Below are 27,878 nucleotides of genomic sequence, written 5' to 3'. Positions count from 1 at the left end.
TTGGGCCTATCTCGGTATGGGTACCTTCCCTATATGGTAATCATGGGCTATCGGTCATCTGGCTGTATTGGGCAAGAAGGTGGCAATAGTTGTCCCTGAGCTGGGATTGCGGCCAGGGGCCAGGATGCGGAAGTGGTGGTGGTACAGCCGATGCGATAGAATATCTTCCTTCATGAACCTCAGACATAACAGTCAGTATATATATATATATATATATATACGTTAAAAAGTTGTTATATATATTTATATATTTAAATAGAAGTTAATTTATGGAATTTTGTTATGGTTATTAATAAAGGGGCCAGACGACCATTTAATCCAGAAGGTGTGGTGTGTTTTGTTGGGAAGGTAAGGGTAAGTAATACAAGAGTGGGGTGATTAACAGGTTAGAAAACCATACATCAGCATACACCAGTCATGAGGAAATGGAGAAGTACTGCAGCTCCAAATCTGTCTGACGTCAAACTTCAACTGAACCTGACATTAGAAAATGAAAAATTCCTAGCGTTAGGCCCCTTTCACACTGGGGCGGTAGGGGGCGTCGGCGGTAAAACAGCGCTATTTTTAGCGCTGTTTTACCGCGGTATTCGGCCACTAGCGGTGCGGTTTTAACCCCCCGCTGGCGGCTGAAAAAGGGTTAAAACCACTCATATAGCGTGGCTATAGCCGCGGTATTGCGGCGGTATAGCCGCGCTGTCCTTGGGCTTTCACACTGAACAAACAGCGGAGGCTGTTTTGGGGCGGTTTGCAGGCGGTATTTGCAAACCGCCCCAGTGTGAAAGGGGCCTTACAGTCTGGTTCCCTTTGTGAAATTCTACAAAACATGGGATCCTTGGCTTAAAGCTCACAAACCACAGTAAATGTGAAATTTTGTAGAATGTACAATATAGATCTAATACTGAAATGTAAATATCATCCTTAAAAAGCCTCCAGTGACTCTCCTAACCTCTGACTGCTTTGCTTTGTTCTAATTTGACTGAACATAATTTAAAGTGAATTGTTCCATGCTTTATCACAACATTCTCTGCATATTACTATTACTCCAGTTGAAAACTCAATTTACAATGTGTGTTTTATTTTTTTTTCTTTGTCAAAAAACCTAATAAACATCATAGTTCAAAAAAAAAAAAAAGATATAAATGTAATTTGGGTTAAAGGATGTACAGTGCTGAATAATGGCCTGGTCATGAAGGGGGTGGCTCAGAGCTCAAGTTCATCTTTCAGTGAAATAACGGTCTATCTCACTTACTTTCAGTGTTCCTGTTGGAGTATTTTTTAGTCCCGCTTTCGATACTTACAAGATAGAAAATGCACACCTTGCCTCGTCTGGTGTTATCCGACCTTATCTCCGTCTTTTAACAATACTGACTTTATGGCGGCTAAAAACGGGCAGGTTCCAGCGCATGCGCCAAGCTTAAAAACATTTCCGAACCTAACCACTGAGGGCGAAAAAAGTCAGCAGAAGAGAATGATTCACTTCATCAGCCGAAACTTTAAAAAGCGACTAAATGGGCGCCGGCTTACATCAGAGTGCCCGAGATCGCATTCGATAATGCACTCCTCTCGTTTAGGTCACGGACCGTCAGGCTGTGATGCCGGTAAAAGCAATTACGGGACATCATTGTTCGCCCCGATAATGTAATATTCTGTTTCTTTTTTTTTTCACAATTGGTACAACACTGACAGGCGAGCCGTCTCACATAAAGAGCGTCGCAATTATTGGGAATAATAGCCGAGGCACGTCAGGCCAGTTTACTGTGTTAATACAGACGCTACCAAGCAGAATATTGAATATATTAGCAAATATGTTTTTCTTTTTTTAAAAGTAATTTAAACCATAAACTTGAAGTCATGAAAATAATCAGTACAGAAAATGATGTTCTGTATTCCAGTATTGGTTTGTTTAGAGCGGGGGTCTCCAAACTACGGTCTGTGGGACAAAATCATCCCACTGCAAGACTTTATCTGGCCCTCTGATGTAAGAGGAGACTCTGATGGGGACTCTGATGTAAGGGGGAGGGGGTGCGCTCTTATGGGGCTTTGATGTAAGGGGGCTATGATGGGGATTCTGATGTAAAGGTGGACTCTGATGGAGCTGGGACTCTGATGGGGACTTTAATGTAAGAGGGCTCAGATGGCAACTCTAATTTAAGGGGGGACTCTGATGTGAGGGGGCTCTGATTTAAAGAGGGACTTTGATGGGGACTCTGATGTAAGGGGACTTTAGTGGTGACCCCTAATGTAAGAGGGAACTTTGATGGGGACTCTCAAGTGAGGGGAGACTCTGATGTAAGGGGGACTTTAATGGGGACTCCAATGTAAGGGGTCTCTGATGGGGACTCTGGTGTAAGAGGGGAATCTGATGTAAGGGGAGATGCTGATGTAAAGGGGGACTCTGATATAAAGGAGGACTTTGATGGGGACTCTGATGTAAGAGAACTTTAATGGGGACCCTTGATGCAACAGAGAACTTTGATGGGGATTCTCAAGTGAGGGGAGACTCTGATGTAAAGGGGGTCTTTGATGGGGACTCGATAATAAGGGGGCTCTGTTCTAAGAGGGGACTCTGATGTAAAGGGGGACGTTGATGGGGACTCGAATGTAAGTGGGCTCCGATGGGGACTCTGGTGTAAGAGGGGACTCTTATGTAAGGGGAGACTCTACAGTAAATAGGGATTCTGATATAAAGGGGAACTTTGATGAGGACTCTGATGTAAGGGGACTTTAATGGGGACCCTTAATGTAAGAGGGAACTTTGATGGAGACTCTCAAGTGAGGGGATACTTTGATGTAAGGGGGACATTGATGGGGACTCTAATGTAATGGGGCTCTGAGGGGAACTCTGGTGTAAGAGGGAACTCTGATGTAAGATGGGCCTCTGATGTAAAGGGGGACTTTAATGGGGACCCTGATGTAGGAGGGGACTTTAATGGGGAATCTCAATTGAGGAGAGACTCTGATGTAGGGGGGACTTTAATGGGGACTTGAATGTAAAGGGGCTCTGATGGGGATTCTGATGTAAAGAGGGACTTTGATGAGGAACGCCTGCTGACTACTGACTTTGGCCGCTCTGCACTTGGGTACTGATCTCTGGCCATTTTCATTGACCGGGCTGAGATTACGGCATTGCCAAAATTGTACACTGAAATGCATGTGCACATGTACAAGGTGGACAAGCAGGTAAGAAACCACAGAAGAGATATACACTATTTTGTCAAAAGTATTGGGACGCCTGCCTTTACATGCACATGAACTTTGTTGGCATCCCAGTCTTGGTCCATAGGGTTCAATAATGAGTTGGCCCACCCTTTGCAGCTATAACAGCTTCAACTCTTCTGGGAAGGCTGTCCACAAGGTTTAGGAGTGTGTCTATGGGAATGTTTGACCATTCTTCCAAAAGTGCATTTGTGAGGTCAGGTACTGATGTTAGACGAGAAGGCCTGGCTCGCAGTCTCCGCTCTAAATCATCCAAAAGGTGTTCTATCGGGTTGAGGTCAGGACTCTGTGCAGGTCAGTCAAGTTCCTCCACCCCAAACTCACTCATCCATGTCTTTATGGACCTTGCTTTGTGCACTGGGCCAAATCATTTGGTGGAGGGGGGATTATGGTGTGGGGTTGTTTCTCAGGGGTTGGGCTTGGCCCCTTAGTTCCAGTGAAGAGATCTCTTAAGGCCTCAGCATACCAAGACATATTGGACAATTTCATGCTCCAAACTTTGTAGGAACAGTTTGGGGATGACCCCTTCCTGTTCCAACATGACTGACCACCAGTGCACAAAGCAAGGTCCATAAAGACATGGATGAGCGAGTTTGGGGTGGAGGAACTTGACTGACCTGCACAGAGTCCTGACCTCAACCCGATAGAACACCTTTGGGGTGAATTAGAGTAGAGACTGCAAGGCAGGCCTTCTCGTCCAACATGAGAATGGTAAAATGTTCCCATAGACACACTCCTAAACCTTGTGGACAGCCTTCCCAGAAGAGTTGAAGCTGTTATAGCTGCAAAAGGTGGGATAATTCAATATTGAACCCTACGGACTAAGACTGGGATGCCATTAAAGTTCATGTGTGTGTAAAGGCAGGCGTCCAAATACTTTTGACAATATAGTATAGTCTTTCTCTTGTGCATTAAAAGTCCTGCCTGTTTGCCATTTTTTTCCTTCAACCCTCTGGTTAAACGAAAGAAAAAGATAACTACATGGCCAGCCCTACCTTTGTGCTTTCTATTATCTTGTCTGAAGATTGTGCAGGGTAAGCAGCACACTACAATACAATGTGAAATTGCAGGAATGATTGTTTCGGTACACCTGGCCGGGTTCTGCTCCCCTGAGGGATGCTGGGAGTAGAATTTGGCATTATATCACATTAGATGAACAGAACGCCGCACCTGTAATCATAATGCATTCTATTCTCCTCATTTTTCTTCTGTGCTTTGTGTGAGGTTATGTATGCAGGCTGTAATTCTATCCCAGACACAATATACTGTATATGAATGGATTGGAATTTCAACAAGATAGATTATTGTGAATAGAAAATAAAAAAAAAAAAGTGCAATTGAACTCCCGGCAGCTCGCAAGATAAAGGAAGAAATGCATTGCCTCTCTTGCGAGTGTTTTGAATATATAGCCTCAAAGTGTATGTAAATCCACTAGAACTATTATTACATATGCACATTAAATCAGATCCTAACAATAACTGCCTACAAATCACATAATTTACCTTTTTTGCCTCTTTTATCTTGCAGTCATGTAGCCAATGTAGTTCTGCACCTTCACTGTCCGATAGTAGGGCAGAGATTAGTTTCAGCATGTGACAAAGCTCTTATAAGAAAGCCTTATATGAAAGCTTTTATAAAGTCATATATGAAAGAACACATCCTCTGCATCTCTTTAGATGTGCATGCACCTCCCTGCTGGACACTGTGGGGTTCATTTACTAAAGACAAATTGACTGTGCACTTTGCAAAGTGCAGTTGCGCTCTGCAAGAGTAGTTGCTGGAGGCCTTCACCTGTATATCTGTCTACCTATAGAAGTCTCGGAGTCTGCCAATTAACATTGCATTTACCTAAGGGTGTCCTGGTCCTAATCCTCTCTCCCACAGTTCTGTTTAAGAGACAATGAATCTACTTGCATTAAAAAAGTGTCTGGCGCCCACCTGTTTATCTTGCATTACACCCACCATGCCGTGTGACCTACTTTACACTGAAGGATGTCATCTGTCCTCAACTCTGGAGGTCACCATTAGCAGGGCCGTCTTTAATATTGATTGGACCCTGGGCAAAACTTTTCTTGGGCCCCTCCCATGCAGTTTCGCTCTCCACCTGCTCTGAGACATACAATAAATAGCAGCTAGACTCAAAATCAGTTTACTGAATCAGATCAGGCAGCTATTGTGATTGGTTGCCAGAGGTTACAGTGTATCATTACCGCTCACTGACTGGTTGCTAGAGGTTACAGCACATGATTTCTGCTTGTTGATTGGTTGCTAGAGATTCATGTGGATATGACCTCAAGGGGCACATGGTATACATATGAATGCCGCCGGCCGCCGCTATTTACATATGAATTCTGGTAATTTACATGTAAACACAGGGTCTGCTGGTGAGTCATCTGTACACAACAACAGGATAGAGCTGGGCAGCATTAGTAGCAGCACTTCACACTGAGATATCAGGACACAGCACGGGACTAAAACTTCAAGGGACGAGGGAATTTAAACCAGGATAGTTGTCAAGTATGAGGCAGCTACTTTGGGCCCCACAACAATGACAGGGCCCAGGGCAGCTGCCCCTTTTGCCCTGCCTTAAAAACGGCCCTGACCATTAGGCTTCAGGGGCCCCGGGACTTTGCTACATCTACAATACCCAGTGGTCAACAGGGAGGAACATGCACATCTAAAGGGATTCTAGTGATAGGTTCTTCCATAAAATGCTCAGGCTCAGAGCAGGGCATTGCTTCCTCCTAGGTAAACACTGAAGCATGCAGGTTGAGAGTGGCAACACTGTAGAGGAGGATTAGCTGGAATAGCATTACCACTCTACATAAGGCAGTAGAAGGAACTGACAGGGTCAACCAGGTTTTTACTAACTAAAAATATAACAGTGAAAGAAATGTTTAGAGCGATTATTATACACAGGGATAGGAGAATGGACTTCCCCTAGTCTTATGAGCAGGCCAGGCGTGGTGAATCACGTCAAGGAAGGTTGTTTCCTAGGTGGATACATTGTTGTATACAGTCATTTTGTTGACAACTGATAAATACAGCACGAGGAGCTAAGAATGGAGTGCAGCTGATATATTTTTTCATATTTCTGAGGGGGAGAAGAGACGGACTAAAGTGGCCGACACCCAAATTGTTCATGTACAGGAGGGGCAAGTCTTGAACAAAGCTGTGGCTATGAGTATAAGTTCCATCTTATCCCTGTATCTGTTTTTTTTCCTGTATGGCAATGGGTCCGGTGAAATTTAGAACAGGGAGCATTTTCACAAATTTTCTGGATTTTTTTACTAAATAGTTGCCCTGATGAAATGGACGCTATCCATGAAACGCACTGACAGAATCCTGACTCCTCCAGCAATATCACATGGGAAAGTTAAATTGTGTTGTAAGTCTGTAAATACGTACCAAAGCGATTGTAAGATAATAAATATAAAAGCTAGAGGAGGATCAGAGGTGCTGTCAATGGAGTTTGTGCTGTTTTTACAACAATATCCATCCGGAAACTTTTAGATTATTTACCTCTGCCGGGTTAGCCCCCCCATATCAAAATTTTTGAAAAAATCTTATGCAGTTTGTTAGATCTTTGTTAGATCAGGTTAGATCAACCGTTGTTTGCGTTGGATCTCACACAGAAGAAGCGATATTAACAGTTATTTGCTGGGGGGGGCTAACCCGTCATCAGCCCCCCCTTATCAAAAAATTGACCAAACAGTTAGCTATTTTGGAAGCAATTTGTTAGATCCGGTTTGATCAAGTGTTTTTAACGTTAGATCTCACATAATTAGAGACTTATTAAGTGTTTAATGAGGGGGGGCTGGCCCCCCCTTATCAAATTTTTGGCCCAAAAATCATTCAGGCTAATAGATATTCGTTAGATCCGGTAAGATCAAGTGGTTTTAACGTTAGATCTCACATCATTTCAGAGATATTCCACATCAAAATAGAGATATTAGGTGGTACATATGGACGGGTTAGCCCCCCCTTATCAAATTTTCGGCCCAAAAATCATTCAGGCTAATAGATATTCGTTAGATCCGGTAAGATCAAGTGGTTTTAACGTTAGATCTCACATCATTTCAGAGATATTCCACATCAAAATAGAGATATTAGGTGGTACATATGGACGGGTTAGCCCCCCCTTATCAAATTTTCGGCCCAAAAATCATTCAGGCTAATAGATATTCGTTAGATCCGGTAAGATCAAGTGGTTTTAACGTTAGATCTCACATAATTTCAGAGATATTCCACATCAAAATAGAGATATTAGGTGGTACATATGGACGGGTTAGCCCCCCCTTATCAAATTTTCGGGCCAAAAATAATTCAGGCTAATAGATATTCGTTAGATCCGGTAAGATCAAGTGGTTTTAACGTTAGATCTCACATCATTTCAGAGATATTCCACATCAAAATAGAGATATTAGGTGGTACATATGGACGGGTTAGCCCCCCCTTATCAAATTTTCGGCCCAAAAATCATTCAGGCTAATAGATATTCGTTAGATCCGGTAAGATCAAGTGGTTTTAACGTTAGATCTCACATAATTTCAGAGATATTCCACATCAAAATAGAGATATTAGGTGGTACATATGGACGGGTTAGCCCCCCCTTATCAAATTTTCGGGCCAAAAATAATTCAGGCTAATAGATATTCGTTAGATCCGGTAAGATCAAGTGGTTTTAATGTTAGATCTCACATCATTTCAGAGATATTCCACATCAAAATAGAGATATTAGGTGGTACATATGGACGGGTTAGCCCCCCCTTATCAAATTTTCGGCCCAAAAATCATTCAGGCTAATAGATATTCGTTAGATTGGGTAAGATCAAGTGGTTTTAACGTTAGATCTCACATCATTTCAGAGATATTCCACATCAAAATAGAGATATTAGGTGGTACATATGGACGGGTTAGCCCCCCCTTATCAAATTTTCGGCCCAAAAATCATTCAGGCTAATAGATATTCGTTAGATTCGGTAAGATCAAGTGGTTTTAACGTTAGATCTCACATCATTTCAGAGATATTCCACATCAAAATAGAGATATTAGGTGGTACATATGGATGGGTTAGCCCCCCCTTATCAAATTTTCGGCCCAAAAATCATTCAGGCTAATAGATATTCGTTAGATCCGATAAGATCAAGTGGTTTTAACGTTAGATCTCACATCATTTCAGAGATATTCCAGATCAAAATAGAGATATTAGGTGGTACATATGGACAGGTTAGCCCCCCCTTATCAAATTTTCGGCCCAAAAATCATTCAGGCTAATAGATATTCGTTAGATCCGGTAAGATCAAGTGGTTTTAACGTTAGATCTCACATCATTTCAGAGATATTCCACATCAAAATAGAGAGATTAGGTGGTACATATGGACGGGCTGCCCCCCCCCCTTATATTCAGCGCAATGAAAATCACACCCAACTTTTGCTGTGGCGCAAAAACTTTTCCTCAGCTGCGGGGGCCCAACTTATGATCCTGCACACAGGCCCACTGCTTTCAGAAAATGCCCCTGACCTGAGCTCATCATTGCACATCCATTCCAGATGCTCGTATGTGACATCACATACATCCCATACATCACATACAAGCATGTGGGCTGGATGCGAGAGGTGAATCAGCAGGATGAGTGTGCCAGGAGAGGGTAGCTGTGTCTCATCTCTGCTTCCTTTTACCACTCTGCATATCACACATATCATAGATGAAAAGAGGGTACAGTGGTGGGAAAAATGAGCAGGAGGGGTTTAGATGTGGGACAGAAGAACAGGAGGGTACAGCCGTGGGGCAGATGTGCAGGGGAGGTTCAGTTTTGGTGTAGATGAGAAGGAGGTTCAGTGGTGGGACAGAAAAGCAGGGGGGGTAGAACAGTGGGGCAAATGTGAAAGGAGGTGTATTGGTGGGACAGATGAGCAGGAGGTTACAGTGGTGGGGCAGGAGAACAGGGGGGACATAGGTGGGGCAGAAGAGCAGGGGGTACAGAGGTGAAACAGATGTGCAGGAGGTACATTAGTAAGGCAGATGAAAAAGCGGGTTACAGTGGTAGGGCAGATGAGAAGGTGATTCAGTAGTAGACAGAAGAGCATGGGAATATGGCGGTGGAGCAAATGTGCAGAGAGGTACAGTGGTGGGGCAGATGAGAAAAATGGTACATTGATGGGGTAGATGAGCAGGGGGGTTACAGTGGTGGGGCAGAAGAGCAAGAGGGTACAGTGGTGGTGCAGATGTGCAGAAGGTGCAGTGGTGGGAGGGATGCGAAGGGGGTTCAGCAGTAGGACAGAAAAGCAGGGGGGTACAGTGATGGGGCAGATGAGCGGGGGGGGTTTAGTGTTGGGCCAGATGAGAAGGGGGTTACAGTGGTGGGAAAATGAGCAGGAGGGGTTCAGTGTTGGGGCAGATGAGAAGGGGGTTTAGCGGTGGGACAGAAGAGCAGGGGGGTACAGCGGTGGGGCAGATGTGAAAGGAGGTGCATTGGTGGACAGATGAGCAGGGGGTTACAGTGGTTGGGCAGAAGAGCAGGGGGAACAGAGGTGGGGCAGATGTACAAGGGGGTACAGTGGCGGGGCAGAGGAGAAAGGAGGTACATTAGTGGTACAGATGAGCAGGGGGTTACAGCGGTGGGGCAGAAGAGCAGGGGGGAACAGAGGTGAGATAGATGTGCAGGAGGTACAGTGATGGGGCAGAAGAGAAAGGGGGTTACAGTGGTGGGGCAGATAAGAAAGGGGGTTACAGAGGTGGGGCAGATGAGAAAGGGGGTTACAGTGGTGGGGCAGATGAGAAAGGGGGTTACAGAGGTGGGGAAGATGAGCAGGGGGAACAGAGGTGGGACAGATGTGCAGGAGGTACAGTGATGGGGCAGAAGAGAAAGGGGGTTACAGAGGTGGGGCAGATGAGAAAGGGGGTTAGAGAGGTGGGACAGATGAGCAGATAAGTTCAGTGTTAGGACAGATGAGAAGATGGTTCAGCAGTGAGACAGAAGAGCATGGGGGTACGGTGGTGGGGCAGATGTGCAGGGGGTTACAGTGGTGGGGCAGATGTGCAGGGGGTTACAGTGGTGGGGCAGTTGAGCAGGGGGGTACAGTGGTGGGGCAGATTTGCAGGTGATACAGTGATCTGAGGTGTGAAGGTGTATGAATTGGGGTTGATCTGAGGCGTGAGAGTGCAGGATGTTAATTTCTCACTACTAAAGTAGTTTACAGCATTTACTTTATAAAAAATCCTTTTCGTGATTGAGATTGTGAAGTTGACTTTTTTTGTTGTAAAATCAGTACGCTCAATTTCTTTGAAAACATTTTTCGGCACAATGCTCAAAAGGCTGCTTACCTCCTGGCCTATCAGTTTTTATTAAAGATGGAAAATGGGCTGTGGAGCAAGACCCGCTGTCGCCCAAAACTATTTTCTCATTTTCAATAATCAAAGAAGGTAAGGAAAAAAGGATGGAAAAGGTAAGAGGAGAGAAGGGGGGGGGGGGGGTAAGGCTGGGGGGGGGGGGGGTGAAATGGCATTGGTTCAGGATAACTATGGTGAACGGGCTCCGGAACTTATCTGTGACATTAAGTCCCAAGAAGGGCAGTACCCTCTGCGGAAACGACAAACTGGTTCCATAGTCCCCAAGTTTTAGAGTATTTTCCCTGTTGGTGTTGTGCAGTGAGTACTAGATCTTCCATCTCATTTGGAATGGAGTTTTTATAGAGTTTGGCTCAGATGGAGGAGACATGCAGCAGGAAAAAGCTGGATCACCAGGAACCTTGTATTCCGTAAATTTTTGCGTGGTTTATCTGTCTCCCAGAAGTGGATCAATTTAGGGCACAACCAAAATATGTGAAGTAGTGTTCCTCCATCCCCCTGGCATCTCCAACATTGGTCAGTAGTTGCAGGGTGAGGTACCACCTTGTTAACAGTTTATAGTTGGTCTCTTTAATTTTCGTACAAACCGATGATTTCAACGAAAATCTGAGGACATGTTGTATCTGAGCAGATGTAAATGTACGCCCCAGCTTACTTTCCCATTTGTTCAAGAATGGTAAGTGTGGTTGTTCAGCCGCACAGTTCAAGAGGGCGTATGTTTTGGATAGAGCCTGTGGAAGGGAACCCTCTTTGGAACAGTATGCTTCAAAGGACGTCAGGGGACGATTAAATCCCTGTGGATTAGGCAAAGTATTGAGAAAGTGTTGTAATTGTAGCGCTGTCCTCAAGGAAAGTTTGAAGGGCTCATTAGCACTACTGTGGAAGGTCATTGGCCTCCCGTTAGGAAGTGGGATGCCTGGACCCTACCTGTTTGGCTTAGGGTCCGAAACATTTGGGGTTCCAGACCAGGGAGGAACCACGGTTTTTCTATGATAGGGAGCAATGGGGAATCAGGGAAGAAAGCCGGTTCTGTGTGCTGACCTGGGAGCATATGCGGAGTGTCGTACCCATTATGGGGTGTGACTTCAGCACAGGCGGTAGTTGGTCATAGCACCACAGAGCCCCTGGCAGCAGAATGTCAGTCTGGGCCTGTTCCAGTTGTGCCCACAATTTAGAGCAGCGATGCCAAAATTTATTAAGTTTAAGCTACTGCCACATAGATTAAATAAAACATCTCACTGATCAAACTGCAACAAGCTTTTATCCCTACTTACATTGCGATTATTACTGATTTCTGCCATGTGCATGCTAGGTTTAATGCAATAATAACTTCATCTAACAATTATCTACTAACTTGGATGTTGTTATTGCCAAAGAATATGAAATCTCTGAAATGATGTGAGATCTAACGTTAAAACCACTTGATCTTACCGGATCTAACGAATATCTATTAGCCTAAATGATTTTTGGCCCGAAAATTTGATAAGGGGGGCTAACCCGTCCATATGTTCCACCTAATATCTCTATTTTGATGTGGAATATCTCTGAAATGATGTGAGATCTAACGTTAAAACCACTTGATCTTACCCAATCTAACGAATATCTATTAGCCTGAATGATTTTTGGCCTGAAAATTTGATAAGGGGGGGGCTAACCTGTCCATATGTACCACCTAATATCTCTATTTTGATGTGGAATATCTCTGAAATGATGTGAGATCTAACGTTAAAACCACTTGATCTTACCCAATCTAACGAATATCTATTAGCCTGAATGATTTTTGGGCCGAAAATTTGATAAGGGGGGGCTAACCCGTCCATATGTACCACCTAATATCTCTATTTTGATGTGGAATATCTCTGAAATGATGTGAGATCTAACGTTAAAACCACTTGATCTTACCGGATCTAACGAATATCTATTAGCCTGAATGATTTTTGGGCCGAAAATTTGATAAGGGGGGGCTAACCCGTCCATATGTACCACCTAATATCTCTATTTTGATGTGGAATATCTCTGAAATGATGTGAGATCTAACGTTAAAACCACTTGATCTTACCGGATCTAACGAATATCTATTAGCCTGAATGATTTTTGGGCCGAAAATTTGATAAGGGGGGGCTAACCCGTCCATATGTACCACCTAATATCTCTATTTTGATGTGGAATATCTCTGAAATGATGTGAGATCTAACGTTAAAACCACTTGATCTTACCGGATCTAACGAATATCTATTAGCCTGAATGATTTTTGGGCCGAAAATTTGATAAGGGGGGGCTAACCCGTCCATATGTACCACCTAATATCTCTATTTTGATGTGGAATATCTCTGAAATGATGTGAGATCTAACGTTAAAAACACTTGATCTTACCGGATCTAACGATTATCTATTAGCCTGAATGATTTTTGGGCCGAAAATTTGATAAGGGGGGGCTAACCCGTCCATATGTACCACCTAATATCTCTATTTTGATGTGGAATATCTCTGAAATGATGTGAGATCTAACGTTAAAACCACTTGATCTTACCGGATCTAACAAATATCTATTAGCCTGAATGATTTTTGGGCCGAAAATTTGATAAGGGGGGGCTAACCCGTCCATATGTACCACCTAATATCTCTATTTTGATGTGGAATATCTCTGAAATGATGTGAGATCTAACGTTAAAACCACTTGATCTTACGGATCTAATGAATATCTATTAGCCTGAATGATTTTTGGGCCAAAAATTTGATAACGGGGGGCCAGCCCCCCCTCATTAATTACTTAATAAGTCTCTAATTATGTGAGATCTAATGTTAAAAACACTTGATCATACCGGATCTAACAAATTGCTTCCAAAATAGCTAACTGTTTGGTCAATTTTTTGATAAGGGGGGCTGATGACGGGTTAGCCCCCCCAGCAAATAACTGTTAATATCGCTTCTTCTGTGTGAGATCTAACGCAAACAACGGTTGATCTAACCTGATCTAACAAAGATCTAACAAACTGCATAAGATTTTTTCAAAAATTTTGATATGGGGGGGCTAACCCGGCAGAGGTGATTATTTTATATTATTCAGAATTAAAAGACAATTGGTGGTTTAATCTGCTGGTTCCTGCACTACAGCAATAGTGAAAAAGGGGTCAGTGCAAGAAACAACAGCCTGCGATGGAGGAGCCATCCAACACACCCAGAAGTGTGCTGAATACAGAAGATCCAACAGTGTTTACTGCAAAATTCACTGGCAATCCAGAGATGTTTCCTGCAGCACTTTTTTCTGCCACCTAGATTCACTCCTCAGTCTAATGTCTAGCACCATTTACTACATTTGCTCTGAGCCCAGGTCACCCTAGACCCACTCTCAACCTGTTACTGGACAGCAAAAGAAGGCTGCAATGATGGGCATTTAAATGTAAGTTTTTTCCCTTCAACTTCTCTCCTAAAAATGTTTTTTTCCTTAAAATTCCCTCCTAAATTGGGGTGCGTGTTATACGCCGGTGCGTGTTATACGCCGATAAATACGGTATTTTTGCCCCCTTCCATTTATCAGAGCTATTCCCCCTTTCCCCCCTCCACAGATGCATACTTACAGTAGCTTCCTCTGTATCCAGGGAACTTGAGAAGTTTCTGGATGATAGGTGTGGAGCTATGCAGATGGCAGCATGAATATTGATACAGACCTGGCCTATCCCAGAGAGGAAGGCTCTGATGGCATGTTGGGAGACTGTATACAGTATATTCTGTGAGCACACTGAGCTCGGGGTCTTTTCCCAGAGTAGATTAGTCCAGCCTAGCGGGGCATACTGCCTTTCCTAGTCTTTTCCCAGAGTGGATTAGTCCAGCCTAGCGTGGCATACTGCCCTTACTGAGATGTCTGCTGCCGTGAAGCCTCAGGTGGACGACCTGAGCACTTGAATGCTGAGACCCTGATGAAAAAGATAGGTGGACTGAGGGGAGCTGTCTGTCGAAGATCTGGTCTGGTATCACAGGAAGGTTTCACTTGGAAGTTGGGGGGAGATTACCATCTGTCATTGGGCCTTGTGAGTACAAACACTTCCTAAAGATCTTGGGGACCTTTGTTCTGTTGCCACCCCTCTGTTGGTACATTGTCAGCGGTCGGTCTATTTAAAAGGGTTAGCAGCTGGTGTCCTGAAGAGCTTTGTCCAGATAATCTCCTACTTAAAGTGGTAGTAAACCCGCTGAATTTTTTTTTCTTTCCCTACACCTGTAAGGGAAAAGGCATAATGAGCTAGTATGCACCACAGTATGCATCTCACCCGGTCCACGCCAAGGGAGCTGAAATTTCCCCTCCGCGTGTCTTCTGGGTATCGCGGCTTCGGCGCTGTGAGTGGCCGGAGCCGCGATGTCGTCACTTACGCGCATGCGTGCAGGAGACTTCTTTCCGGCAAGGTCCGGAGTTTGCCGGGCTTTCAGCCAAGAATCCCCTGTGCACATGCGCCGCTGCAGTCAGCGGCTCATTGCGAGGGGAATATCTCCTAAACCGTACAGGTTTAGGAGATATTTTCTTTATCTACAGGTAAGCCTTATTATAGGCTTACCTGTAGGTAAAAGTTTTAAAAATAGGTATATAACCACTTTAAAGGGACTCCGCTCAGTTACTACTACCTCTACTACTGCTACTTTAAAGCTGAAGTCTTCTGTTTGTTTCAAGCCTGGACTTCACTACAGCTTGCTCATGTTGTACATAGTTCTTGTTTTTGGAGTATCCCACCGCTACCCCATCTAAGTTCTCCAAAAGTAAAAAGGAAAAAACCAACACCCTAATGCCCTGTACACACGGTTGGATTTTCCGATGGAAAATGTGTGATAGGACCTTGTTGTCGGAAATTCCGACCGTGTGTAGGCTCCATCACACATTTTCCATCGGATTTTCCGACACACAAAGTTTGAGAGCAGGATATAAAATTTTCCGACAACAAAATCCGTTGTTGGAAATTCCGATCGTGTGTACACAAATCCGAAGGACAAAGTGCCACGCATGCTCAGAATAAATAAAGAGATGAAAGCTATTGGCCACTGGCCCGTTTATAGTCCCGACGTACGTGTTTTACGTCACCGCGTTCAGAACGATCGGATTTTCCAACAACTTTGTGTGACCGTGTGTATGCAAGACAAGTTTGAGCCAACATCCGTCGGAAAAAATCCTAGGATTTCGTTGTCGGAATGTCCGAACAAAGTCCGACCGTGTGTACGGGGCATTAGACTGGTCATTGAAGAAACGTGTGAATGAGCCTATGTGCCTGGCTGCAGGGCAAAGTCTGTGGGGAAGACCTGGGGAGTATTCCTGCGGCTCCTACAGGAGTAGTGCTACATTTACATCCAGCAGTGAAAGTCAGGACCCAGTTTGCCCTAGATCAGCGTCAAGAGCTGCTCGGCCACCAGAACCAAAACAACCAATGAGTAACATGCACAAATACGGAATATTGCTGCACTCCTTGGTATCTTTATTGAAGCATTAAAATGACATCACAGGTATGGCAGAAACATTAAAAGGTGACGCGTAATGACATCACAAGGCCAGGATGTACAGAGTCATCCGTTACTATATTTATGGCGACCAGCTCGCCTACACCATTGCAACACATAACCAGGGCCAGAACAAAGGGTGGGCAGGTGGAGCGGCTGCCCCGGGCACTGTGGAATCATGTGAGGTGGGGGGCACTACGAGGAGATTAGAGGGGGCGGGGGTAGCAGGGGGTAAGAATTGTTCTAGAAGGGGACTTTTGGGCAGGTGTACTAGGAACAGGGATTTGGGGGGATTTGTCTTGAGAGGGGGATGGGTGAAGGGAAATTTGTGCTGGGAGTGGGGATTTGGGGGGTTTGTGCTAGAAAAAGTAATATGATGGGGGGGGTATTTGTGCTAAGATCTGACATTTTTTTTGGAGGGGGAGGATTTATGCTAATAGGGAGGATTGGGTATTTGTGCTAAGAGGGGGAGATTGAGAGTTCGGGGGGGGGGGGGCTCGGAGGGAGTATTTGAGGGGTAGAGGATTTTTGCTAGGTAGGGTAAGTTTTTTTTTGGTAGGGGGGGTGATTTGTGCTTGGGCATATGGGGAGAGAGAGGATTTGAGATGGGGGCAAAGATATGTGCCAGGAGGGGGGATTTCAGGTGGGTGGATTTGTACTGGAAGGAAGGGGAGATTTTCTGCTAAGAGCTGAACATGCAGGTTAGTGCTCAATTTTTTATTTTTTTTTTTTTGGGGGGGGGGGGATTTTTGCTGACACATAATCATACATATTTGCCCTGGGCTCTACATGACCTTGTGTGGGGGCCTGGGATGGGATGACTCTGTTGTGATGGGGGACCTCTTATATATAGGTTGGCTTCTGATGTATAGGGGTTCTCTGATGTGATGGGGGCCTCTGGTGCGAAAGGATGACTCTGTCTAGAAGGAGGGACTTCTGACATGATGAGGGGCCTCTGATGTGAAAGGGAGTTTCTTATGTGAAGTTACTTTTCATCAAGGTGATTGTGTGCATTGTGCCAACTATTAAAAATGAATGTTCTTTAACCACTTCAATACCAGGCACTTAGACACCTTCCCGTCCAGACCAATTTTCAGCTTTCAGCGCTGTCGCAATTTGAATGACAATTGTGCGGTCATGTTGCACTGTACCCAAACAATTTCTTTATTATTTTGTTCCCACAAATAGAGCTTTCTTTTGGTGGTATTTGATCACCTCTGTGGTTTTTATTTTTTGCGCAACAAATAAAAAAAGACTGAAAATTTTGAAAAAAAACAAGTTTTTCTTTGTTTCTGTTAAAATTTTTTGTAAATAAGTAAGTTTTCTTCTTCAATGACAGGCACTGATATGGCGGCACTGATGGGCACCGATGAGGTGGCACCAATGAGGTGGCACTGATGATGGGCACTGATAGGCGGCACTGGTGGGCACTGATAGGTGGCACTGGTATGCGGCACTGATGGGCACTCATAGGTGGCACCAATGGGCACTCATAGGTGGCACCAATGGGCACTCATAGGCGGCACTGATAGGCACTCGTAGGTGGCATTGATGGATACTTATGGGTGGCACTGATGGGTACTTATGGGTGGCACTGATGGGTGGCACGGATGGGCACTGATAGGTGGGCACTGATGGGCAAGGATGGACACTGACAGGTGGCACCGATGGACACTGATGGATGGCACTGATGACACTGATTGGTGGCACTGATGCCCCTAAGGGTGGCATTGCTGGGCATCACTGCAATATACTGGTGCCAATCAGTGCCCATTTGTGGGCACTGATTGGCACAGATTGGGCACTGACTGGGCACATTGGGCACATGTGGATGGCCATGGGGTACATACCTGGCCATCCACATGTTGTCCCTCTCCTTGGTGGTCCTAGTGGCGATCCCTGGTGGTCCAGTGTGGTCATCTGAGGGGGGCTGCACTGATAAACAATCAGCGCAGACCCCCCCTGTCAGGAGAGCTGCCGATCGGCTCTCCTCTACTCGCGTCTGTCAGACGCGAGAGAGGAAAAGCCGATCAACGGCTCTTCCTATTGACATCGTGATCAGCCGTGATTGGACACGGCTGATCATGTGGTAAAGAGCCTCCGCCGGAGGCTCTTTAGTGAGATCAGTGGAACGGCGTGTCAGACTGACATGTCGCTCCACCGTTTGCCGCGATGCGCGCCCCCGCGGGCTCGCGGCGGCATGTTATCCTGCTGGATGTCATATGACGCCCAGTCAGGATAACTGAACCACCGCCCGGCTGTCATCTGCTATGGGCCGGACGGGAAGTGGTTAACAAAAGAACATACATTCCACATTAATAATTAAGCCGCCATTTTGTTAAAGCCCAGATCACTCATTTCCTTATTTGGAGCTCCCCCCCCTCCTTGGTCTCAAAAACTATATGTCACTTTCCTCAATTAAAGCCTGTACATTTCCAGCCTTGATGTAGTCTTGGCTCTGATAGAGAAGAAGGCTGACGTTCACAGGCTGCAGACAGTGGAGTCTGGTGGTTTTTTTTGTTTTGGGGGGCGGCAAATAACCACCCCCCCCTCACCCCCCGTTGCACCTCAAACCCCCCCCCCCACTGTTTGGCGGTCCACTGGCACTTACCCAATGGGCGGGCACATCGGGGATCATCGGGCAGGGGGACAGGCTGCGGCAGGCATCTTGAAGCGTCTTCAGTGTCCTCTTCCCTTCTGAGATCACGGCAGCTTCCTCTGTGCATCTCCTCCCCTCCTCCTAGGCGTCCAATAGGATCACTTGTCCTTTCAGCCAATCAGGAGATGGGTAACAGACCCACGCTTCCTGATTGGCGGAGAGGCGATTCAGTGTTAGAAAAGCAAATATATATTTGCTTTTCTAATACATCTGGGTGGACTCTGAGCGCAATGCTCTGCGCTCAGAGTCCACCCTATTTTGAAGCCTATTAGAGCCTATGGCTCTAATCAGCTGCTTCAAGAAAACACCCCTGCCGCTGTAATTCAGGCACTCCGGCATCCGAAAAGGGGCAGGACGCCTGAATAGAGGGTAACAGCGGGGCCGTGGATAGATCCATGCAATGCATGAATCTATCCATTATGCTTATAAGGGGGTGGCGAGGATAGAGGGGGCGGCGCCCATGTACCTTTAATGCACCGGCCGCCCCTGGCTGCAGATGATGGAGAAATGAGAAAATATCAGAGAGAAATGATAAGACACCATTCTTCTAAGGTTAATTTTTTTGTCTTCCTGGCAGCAGAGTTTGTCCTGTCACATTCCCTGCTCTTGTTTTCTCCCTCCCTAATCTGTGTTCCCTCCTGACTATCTGTGTCACTTCTGTTGATTTCTTTCCCCTTCAGCAACAGTAAATCTTAAAACTGTCAGCTGATCGGTGGTTCTAGTGGCTCTGGCTTTGGGCACAGTGCCGAGAATAGAGAGCAACTGAGCATGTGCAGAGCAGGGTGAGAGGGTGAGTGTATTTCTGGATAATAACTGCTTCCCGCCCACATCATTGTAAAATGATGGATTGGCGGAAACCCAATTGTTCTGGGAGGACGTCATATGACATCCTCCCTAGAACGCGTCTTGCTGCTCCGGGCCGTGCTCCGGCACGATCTGTCACCCGCTGTGTCCAATGGACACAGGGAATGACTGATCACGATACCGGCCCGCTGCCAGTATCATGTAATCGCTGTGACCAATCACAGCAGATTACATGACAGTTGTAAACAATGAATGGCTTCTTTAATGACATTCATTGTATACAATTGTGCTGCTAGCTGTGATTGGTCACAGTGATCACATGGTACAGACAGGGCCAATCACAGTCTATTTGTACTGTGTGATTAGCTGTCACCAAGAACAGCTAATCACAACAATAGACAGTGTCTCCACGCTGTCATTCAGTAAAAATATTTGCTTATAAGCAAGTAAAAAAAAAAATCATAAAATAAAAGAAACATATTTTAAAACATTTAAAAATATATATTATTTATTTATTTTACATACTGTCACCAGTCAGTGTCCCTGGTCACCACCACACCAGTTATATGATAAAGCTGTACTGCACTGGTGACAGTATGTAAAAAAAAAAATTTTAATGTGAAAAAAAAAAATTGGTAGGGGATAGTAGGTGACCTATCAGGACTTAATTTTCTGACTAAAGTTCTACTTTAAGTTTTTACATTTTATACTGGGGTACCTCAAAATAGCATACTTGCATACTTTTAGGCCGTGTTCAGATTAGTGCGAATTGGATGCGTTTTAACCACATCCAATTTGCATGTCATGTGAATGTGACCGGCTCTCAAACACGGTGTGGTTTCAAAACGGGTCCTGTGCATTTTTGGGTCCGACTCAGGTGCGAAATCAGGCGATCGGTGAACAGAAATGCACCGGACCCCGGACGGAAAACAGCAGCTGCACATATGTGAACCAAACCTTAAAGGGTGCCAAGACTGAGAGAATGTTGAAAAATGTTTAGTTTGGGGAAAGGGTGCAAGAACAATAAGTGCATAGAGCTGCATTCATTAGTATATTTTATATCTGCCTGGAGGTTAGCAATGATAGTCCTAGATCTCTCCTTTCTTCTATAGGATTTCTTTGACTAAGACCAAATAGTTAAGCTTAGGTTACATTTCAAACTTTAACACGTTATCAGAGATAAATCCCCACGCTGCATTGATTTCATAAAAGGAGATTGTGGTGAAGGGTCTCAGCACAGGGATAGAATACAATGGGAGAACTTGGATGATCCAGAAGATGATTCACACATTTCTTGTTTAAAACACAAACTCTTTTATCATTTAGTAAGGACGTGGGTGGAAAGTGGAACTTCAATGAGGATATAATTTCTGGAAAACATCAATGATTTCCAAGTTTAACCTGATCAGATAAGTTTACAGAATTAGAGGGGAGGATCTAGAATTTAAAGGACCTTGTACTTGAAAAAAATATGATGGCTGCCATTATTGACCTTCTTGAAATTTATTTTCCACTTTTCAAATGGAATCCTTATTTGTGTCCCATCAGAAGGATTTTCCTTAAATTCCAGTCCCAGAGACACAACATGTAAGTAAAATCTCCCCAATGTGGAAGGAAATTCTTAGAAAGTCATCACTGATTCATGCATCCCCATTAGAAGATTTCTCCTCACCTCTGATGACAATTGTAACATTCTGACAGCTAAAGCTAAACTGGACCAACAAAGAGGGTGAAAATTCCCAATAGGTACACAGTTATGAAAACCTAAAAGTGGTTCCAACCATTCCCACTCAGTGCAAAACTAAAAATTATTTAGAAATGCATCAACTTCCAACCAGCAATCTGTATATTAGGCTCTGCTGTGCTGGGATATGTTAATAGATGTTCCCCCTTTGAGAGCCACCAGATGACTCATTGGGGTTGATTACTAAAACTGGAGAGTGCAAAATCTGGCGCTGCTGTGCATGGTAGCCAATCAGCTTCTAACTTTAACTTGTTCAATTAAACGTTGGCAAAAAAAAACTGTAAGTGGATTGGCTTCTATGCACAGTTATGCCCTGTACACACGACCGGACTTTCTGGCAGACTAGGTCCAACGGTCTTCCCGACGGACTTCCGGCGGACTTCCGACTGACTTTCCGAACGAACGAACGGACTTGTCTACACACGACCGGACTTTCCGGCAGTCTAGGTCTGCCGGTCTTCCCGATGGACTTTCAACGGAGTTACGGCGGACTTCCGAATGAACGGACTTGCCCGCACACAGACTAAAGTTCGTTCATTTTGAACGTAATGAGGTACGACGGGACTAGAAAAGGAAGTCAATCTCGCCGCTTTTATCGGCGAGATTGACACCTTGCAAGCCCTGTCGCAGAGCATACCAGGCCCTTAGGTCTGGTATGGATTTTAAGGGGAACCCCCTACGCCAAAAAAAGGCATGACCCCCCAAAATCCATACCAGACCCTTATCTGAGCACGCAGCCCGGCCAGTCAGGAAAGGGGGTGGGGACGAGCAAGCGCCCCCCTCCTGAACCGTACCAGGCCGCATGCCCTCAACATGGGGGGGTGGGTGCCTTGGGGGAGGGGGGCGCCCTGCGGCCCCCCCACCCTAAAGCACCTTGTCCCCATGTTGATGAGGACAAGGGCCTCTTCCCCACAAACCTGGCCGTTGGTTGTCGGGGTCTGTGGGCGGGGGGGCTTATCGGAATTCGGGAGCCCCCTTTAATAAGGGGGCCCCCAGATCCCAGCCCCCCACCCTATGTGAATGAGTATTGGGTAATGTCAATAAAAAAACACACTAGACAGGTTTTTAAAGTAATTTTTTATGCAGCTCCGGGGGTCTTCTTTCGACTTCGGGGGTCTCTTCCGACTTCTCCGCTCTCTCCGGTTCTTCTCCCACTCTCCGGCCTCTTCTCCCGCTCTCCGGGCTCTTCTCCCGGTGTGTGGTTATTTTCCTGCTCTCCGGTTCTTCTGCCGGGCTCCTCCGCTATCTTCTGCTCTTTTGCTGCTCTTTTGCTAGCGGTGGCCCAGTCTTCTCCGTCGTCTTCTTTCCTCTTCTCTTCTTCCGATGTTGACACGAAGCTCTCTCCCGCTGTAAAGCTGCATGAGAGGTGCACAATGACTTATATAGGCATGGGGCATGGTCACCGGGTGATGTCCGGTGACCCCGCCCCTTATGACGGCACAGTCCCATCATGCCCCGGGACTATGATGTCATAAGGGGCCCATCCCCCCTCCTAAGACACCCAGCAGAAGAACCGGAGAGCGGGAGAAGAACAGGACACCGGGAGAAGAGGCCGGAGAGCGGGAGAAGAACCAGAAAGCGGGAGAAGAGGCCGGAGAGCGGGAGAAGAACCGGAGAGAGCGGAGAAGTCGGAAGAGACCCCCCAAGTCGGAAGAAGACCCCCGGAGCTGCCTAATAAATTACTTTAAAAACCTGTCTAGTGTGTTTTTTTATTGACACTTTTTTCCCCTGGTGAATGGGTGGGGGTAGGATGTACCCCATACTCATTCACATAGGGTGGGGGGCCGGGATCTGGGGGCCCCCTTATTAAAGGGGGCTCCAGGATTCCGATAAGCCCCCCGCCCGCAGACCCCAAAACCCACCAGACCTAAGGGACATTGTCACCTCCCTCCCGCGCTCGCTGCAATAGGAAAATGTGTTTTTCCTATTGCAGCGAGCGCAAGATGTACAGTACCCTGTCGCCGAGAACCAGCGCGATGTGATCATGCTGGAAACATTCTCGCGGGCAGGTGCTGTAGCTGCCCTAGCGTCGTATTTGGTCCATCAGACCAGCATACAGACGAACGGGCTTCCCGATAGGAACTGGGTCCGGCGAAGTTCCGGTGGAAAGATTTGAAACATGTTTCAAATCTAAAGTCCATCGGATTTTCGGCTGAAAAATTCAGTCGGAAATCCGATGAAACCCACACACGGTCAGATAGTCCGATCGAAAAGTCTGCTCAAGTGTACGCGGCATTACACCATATTTTGCACTCTCCACTTTTAGTAAATCGACCCCACTGTGTAGCTAGGGGCTTTCTTCCTCAACTGTCGAAGACAGTTCAGATCTCTCATGACACAGGGAATTATCAGAATGATTCCTGATCATGTGATCATTATGTCAGCTATGAAAAAATTATCAAATTCAGTCTGGGGTTCAGCCTTGATAAAATAAGCCTTTAGCCTGCAATCGAACACCAGATACCACTTAAGCCTGAGTGTGGTACTGTTTATCTGTTTAATACTGTAATAGGCAGATACAAACGCAGCATAAAAAAAAATCATTTCAAAAAATAGAAAAAAAGTTGGAGTTTTTTTGTACATTTGTCAGTCTATACACAATTCAGAACAGTTTTTTTAGTTAACAATGTATTAAGTTAAAGTCCAATTTAAAAAATGTTTAGGTGTGAAAATTAGTATTTCTATTGTCAAATTAATTGATGCTTAAAGGAGAAGTACAGCAAAAGCTTGTTTGGGTGTATTTCTTCTGTGGATCACAGCAGTGCAGTTCCTTCTGCACTCCTGTGACCTGTTTTCTGAAGCCTGCTGCCAGCTGACATCACAGAGCTGTTCCAGGCTCAGGCAAGATCGCGCCAATGAAGTCAGGATCTGCCTACATGCCTGGACCAGCACCCAGCTCAGCCTCTCAGCGAGCTGCTGAGAGACTGACCCTGGCCACTCTGGCCCCCTCCACAGCACAGCACTTCAGTGACCGAGGGGAGCAGAGAAGAGAACGGTGACTGACGGTCACCAGCTCTCTGCTCTCAGTCTTAGAACCAGTGGAGCAGAGATGCAGCATCCACCTAGGAAAATATGATTCTGAAAAAAAAACTATATTTCTCTTTAAAAGTTTTTCCTGGGCATTTAGGCATAAAAGACTTCTAGTCATAAAATGTTTAAAATATATGTGAACACTTGCCTTGTAAAACAACCTGTTCAGTTTAAAACAGAAATGAAGAGCAATACATTGGTGTGTATGTGTGTGTGTGTGTGTATCCAATATAAATACCTTATATAATATCATAGAATCGCTTCTCAGCTACATACATTTCTTGGAGAGGTGGAGGTGGAGAAGCTGATCTTCCCAGTACACCGTACACTGACCTTCCCAGAGAATGGCTGTGCAGGGGGAGTGTCAGTACAAGTTTGATAATTGGAGGACAAGCAGGCTGTTCTCCCAGCACAGTCAGAAAACTGACTACGCTGGGGTATATGGGCCCTCATACCTAGTCAGTTGGTTAGTTTGAAACAGGAAAGCAGGGGAACTGGCAGGAACACCAGGGATTTAAAACAAAGAAAGCAATACAAAGCGAACAGGATACTTTTTAACACAAGTACATGGTACGACACACATATAGCAGGAATATGAAATATTGGAGTAACATATTCATTAACCACTTGCCGCCCGCCATATAGCAAAATGATGGCGGCAAAGTGGTTTCAATATCCTGACCAGACGTCATATGACGTGATCAGGATATTGAGCCGCTGCGCGCCCCCTGGGGCGCACATCGTGGCGATCGTTGTTGCGGTGTGTCAGTCTGACACACCGCAACTCCGATCTAGGTAAAGAGTCTCTGACGGAGACTCTTTACCACGTGATCACAATGTAGATAGGAAGAGCCGGTGATCGGCTTTTCCTCATTCGCGTCTGAAAGACGCGAGGAGAGCCGATCGGCTGCTCTCCTGACAGGGGGGGGTCTGTGCTGATTGTTTATCAGCACAGCCCCCCCTCGGATCCCACCCAGGACCACCAGGGAAGCCGCCCAGGACCACCAGGATGGCCACCACACTAGACCACCAGGTATGCCCCCTAGACCCCCAGGGAAATACCAATATGTGCCCAGGCAGCTGCCAATCTGTGCCCAGGCAGCTGCCAATCAGTGCCCACTCCAATGCCTACCACTGCCAGTGCCACCAGGGATGCCTACCAGTGCCTCATATCAGTGCCGCGTATCAGTGCCCATCAGTGGCACGTATCAGTGCCCATCAGTGCCGCCTATCAGTGCCACCCTATCAGTGCCCATCAGTGCTGCCTTTCAGTGCCCATCAGTGTCGCCTATCAGTGCCCATCAGTGCCAACCAGTGCCACCCAGTGCCACCCATGATTGCCCATCAGTGCCGCCTATCAATGCCCATCAGTGCTGCATATCAGTGCCCATTGTCAGTGCCCATCAGTGCTGCCTATCAGTGCCACCCTATCAGTGTCCATCAGTGTCACCTATCAGTGCCCATCAGTGCCAACCAGTGCCACCCATGATTGCCCATCATTTCCGCCTATCAGTGCCCATCAGTGCTGCATATCAGTGCCACCCATCAGTGCCGCCTACCAGTGCCCATCAGTGCCGCATATCAGTGCCCATTGTCAGTGCCCATCAGTGCCCGCTCATTGGTGCCACCTCATCGGTGCTGCCGTATCAGTGCCTGTCAGTGTCGCTGTATCATTGCCCAACAATGAAAGAGAAAACTTACTTATTTACAAATTTTTTTAACAGAAACAAAAGCAAAACTTTTATTTTTTTCAAAATTTTCGGTCTTTTTTTATTTGTTTAGTAAAAAAATAAAAACCGCAGAGGTGATCAAATACCACCAAAAGAAAGCTCTATTTGTGGGAACAAAATGATAAAAATTTAGTTTGGGTACAGTGTAGCATGACCGCGCAATTGTCATTCAAACTGCGACAGCGCTGAAAGCTGAAAATTGGTCTGGGCAGGAGGGTGTATAAGTGCCCAGTATTGAAGTGGTTAAGCAAGCTTCATACGAGTATAACACCTGAATATTTCTTGGTATCTGAGAGAATTTAGCCATATTTTATTGTAGACATTCATTATACTCAATTTAAAACCTAAAATCTTTTAATGATTCTTTTTTTTCTTTTCTTTTAGTTTTAATTACAGTGAAATGATGGCTCGGACAAGGTGAAAATGGTCACATAAAATTATTCACCATTATGAAAGAAATACATCCTATCCGTTCTGTCATGCGGACAGCGCTGTGTAAAGTTTGAGGCTGTGAAACCTGCTGACTTTGTTTTTAATTGTCTGCAGAAATAAAAGCGACGCTTAAGAGGAATAGATTGACGCCCACCGGGGAGGAGGTAATGTGATTTGGGAAAGGGCAGCCTCGCTCTGCAAACATGAAAGATACAAGTTGTCAGGGGCTCAGGTGACCCCTCTGGGGAGAGCCGTCACATCCAGTTGCTGTCTTCATGATGCTTTTGTCTTCCTTCAGACGGTACAGGCTGTGATTTAAAATGTAACAAGTGGAAACAAAAAAAGAGTTTTAGGAGTTTCTGGAAGATGTCAATAAATGAGGATGGTAGGAGAATTTGGGGACAACTGAGCTTCCTGTATTGCCCTGTTTCCCATCCAGTTTAGATATAGTAACGCCAGTAAAGTTGATCCTGAAATTCTGATGATGTTAGGACCAAAGTTTCTGCCCAAGGCCGAATTTGAATTATAGGGTCATTTTTGGCAGCTTGCATTCCCAAAAGCAGTGCCAGCTGGTGCTCTATTGTTTTTTAAACCTGGACCACAAACACCCCCCCCCCTGTCACTTAAACGCCTGCTCAATCGCCGCTTCACTCGCCCGTCGCCCGCCAGCCCTGCATTTACCCCATCCAGGTTGTGGCTTTGGCGGCTTCCTGCCAGTACCACCTCCTGAGTCCCGGCGATCGCTTAGGACTCCTGGCCAATCCGGTCTTAGCTTCCAGATTGGCCGGGAGGAGAAGCAGGAAGACATTAGCGAATATTCATTCGCTAATGTCACACAAGTGGGTGGGCTTGGGGCGTAGAGCCCACCCTTTTTGAAGCCAATTAGAGCCTCAGGCCCTAATTATGTGCTTCAAAAAAAAAAACCCTATTGAAATCCATGCATCCGGCTCCCTGCATGGAGATAAGGGGCTGGGCAAATGGCTTAGGGGGGAGGCTCCTCTGTGCCCCTTATGAGCGGCTGCCACTGCCCAAAAGGCTCCTGAGATAAAAGGGCCACTCCAAATACTTTACTACCTTATAAATATAGAACAGACAAAATGGTTTAGCTAATGTACTTAAATCTATTTTTCAGACAATAAATTGACCTCATACATTAAAAGGAAAGATGGTGATTATCAGTGTTTAAAATGTGCAGTCCTCGGGAAGATTAACATCGAAGCCCTCTTGCTGTAGCCAGTGGTGGGACTTAAAGGGGTAAAACCCACTAACACATTGTTCCAGCGAGAAGGTTAGAGTTCTTCCACGCACCTATTCTTGGGTTGAATGACCATTAACATGCACTCTTGTTCATTATACCTGATGGTGTTTCCAAACCCTTCTAAATAGCAGCAAGACTTTGGTACTTTTGTGTTTTACCAAATTTTGGCACTTAGACTT

The 27,878-nt window shown here is 45.6% G+C and overlaps 1 long non-coding RNA gene across 1 annotated transcript in view; it reads left to right on the top strand.

Moving 5' to 3' along the window:
- The window catches only part of LOC141105254 (uncharacterized), a 381,772-nt gene that overhangs the window by 230,724 nt on the left and 123,170 nt on the right, over nucleotides 1-27,878 (top strand). The gene's annotated exons all lie outside the window — the stretch shown is intronic.

This window comes from Aquarana catesbeiana, linkage group LG08 (genome assembly GCF_042186555.1).
Source record: "Aquarana catesbeiana isolate 2022-GZ linkage group LG08, ASM4218655v1, whole genome shotgun sequence".
NCBI classification, from domain to species: Eukaryota; Metazoa; Chordata; class Amphibia; order Anura; family Ranidae; genus Aquarana; species Aquarana catesbeiana.
Note: the sequence above shows the minus strand (reverse complement) of the source record. Positions and strands in the feature narration are given on the sequence as shown.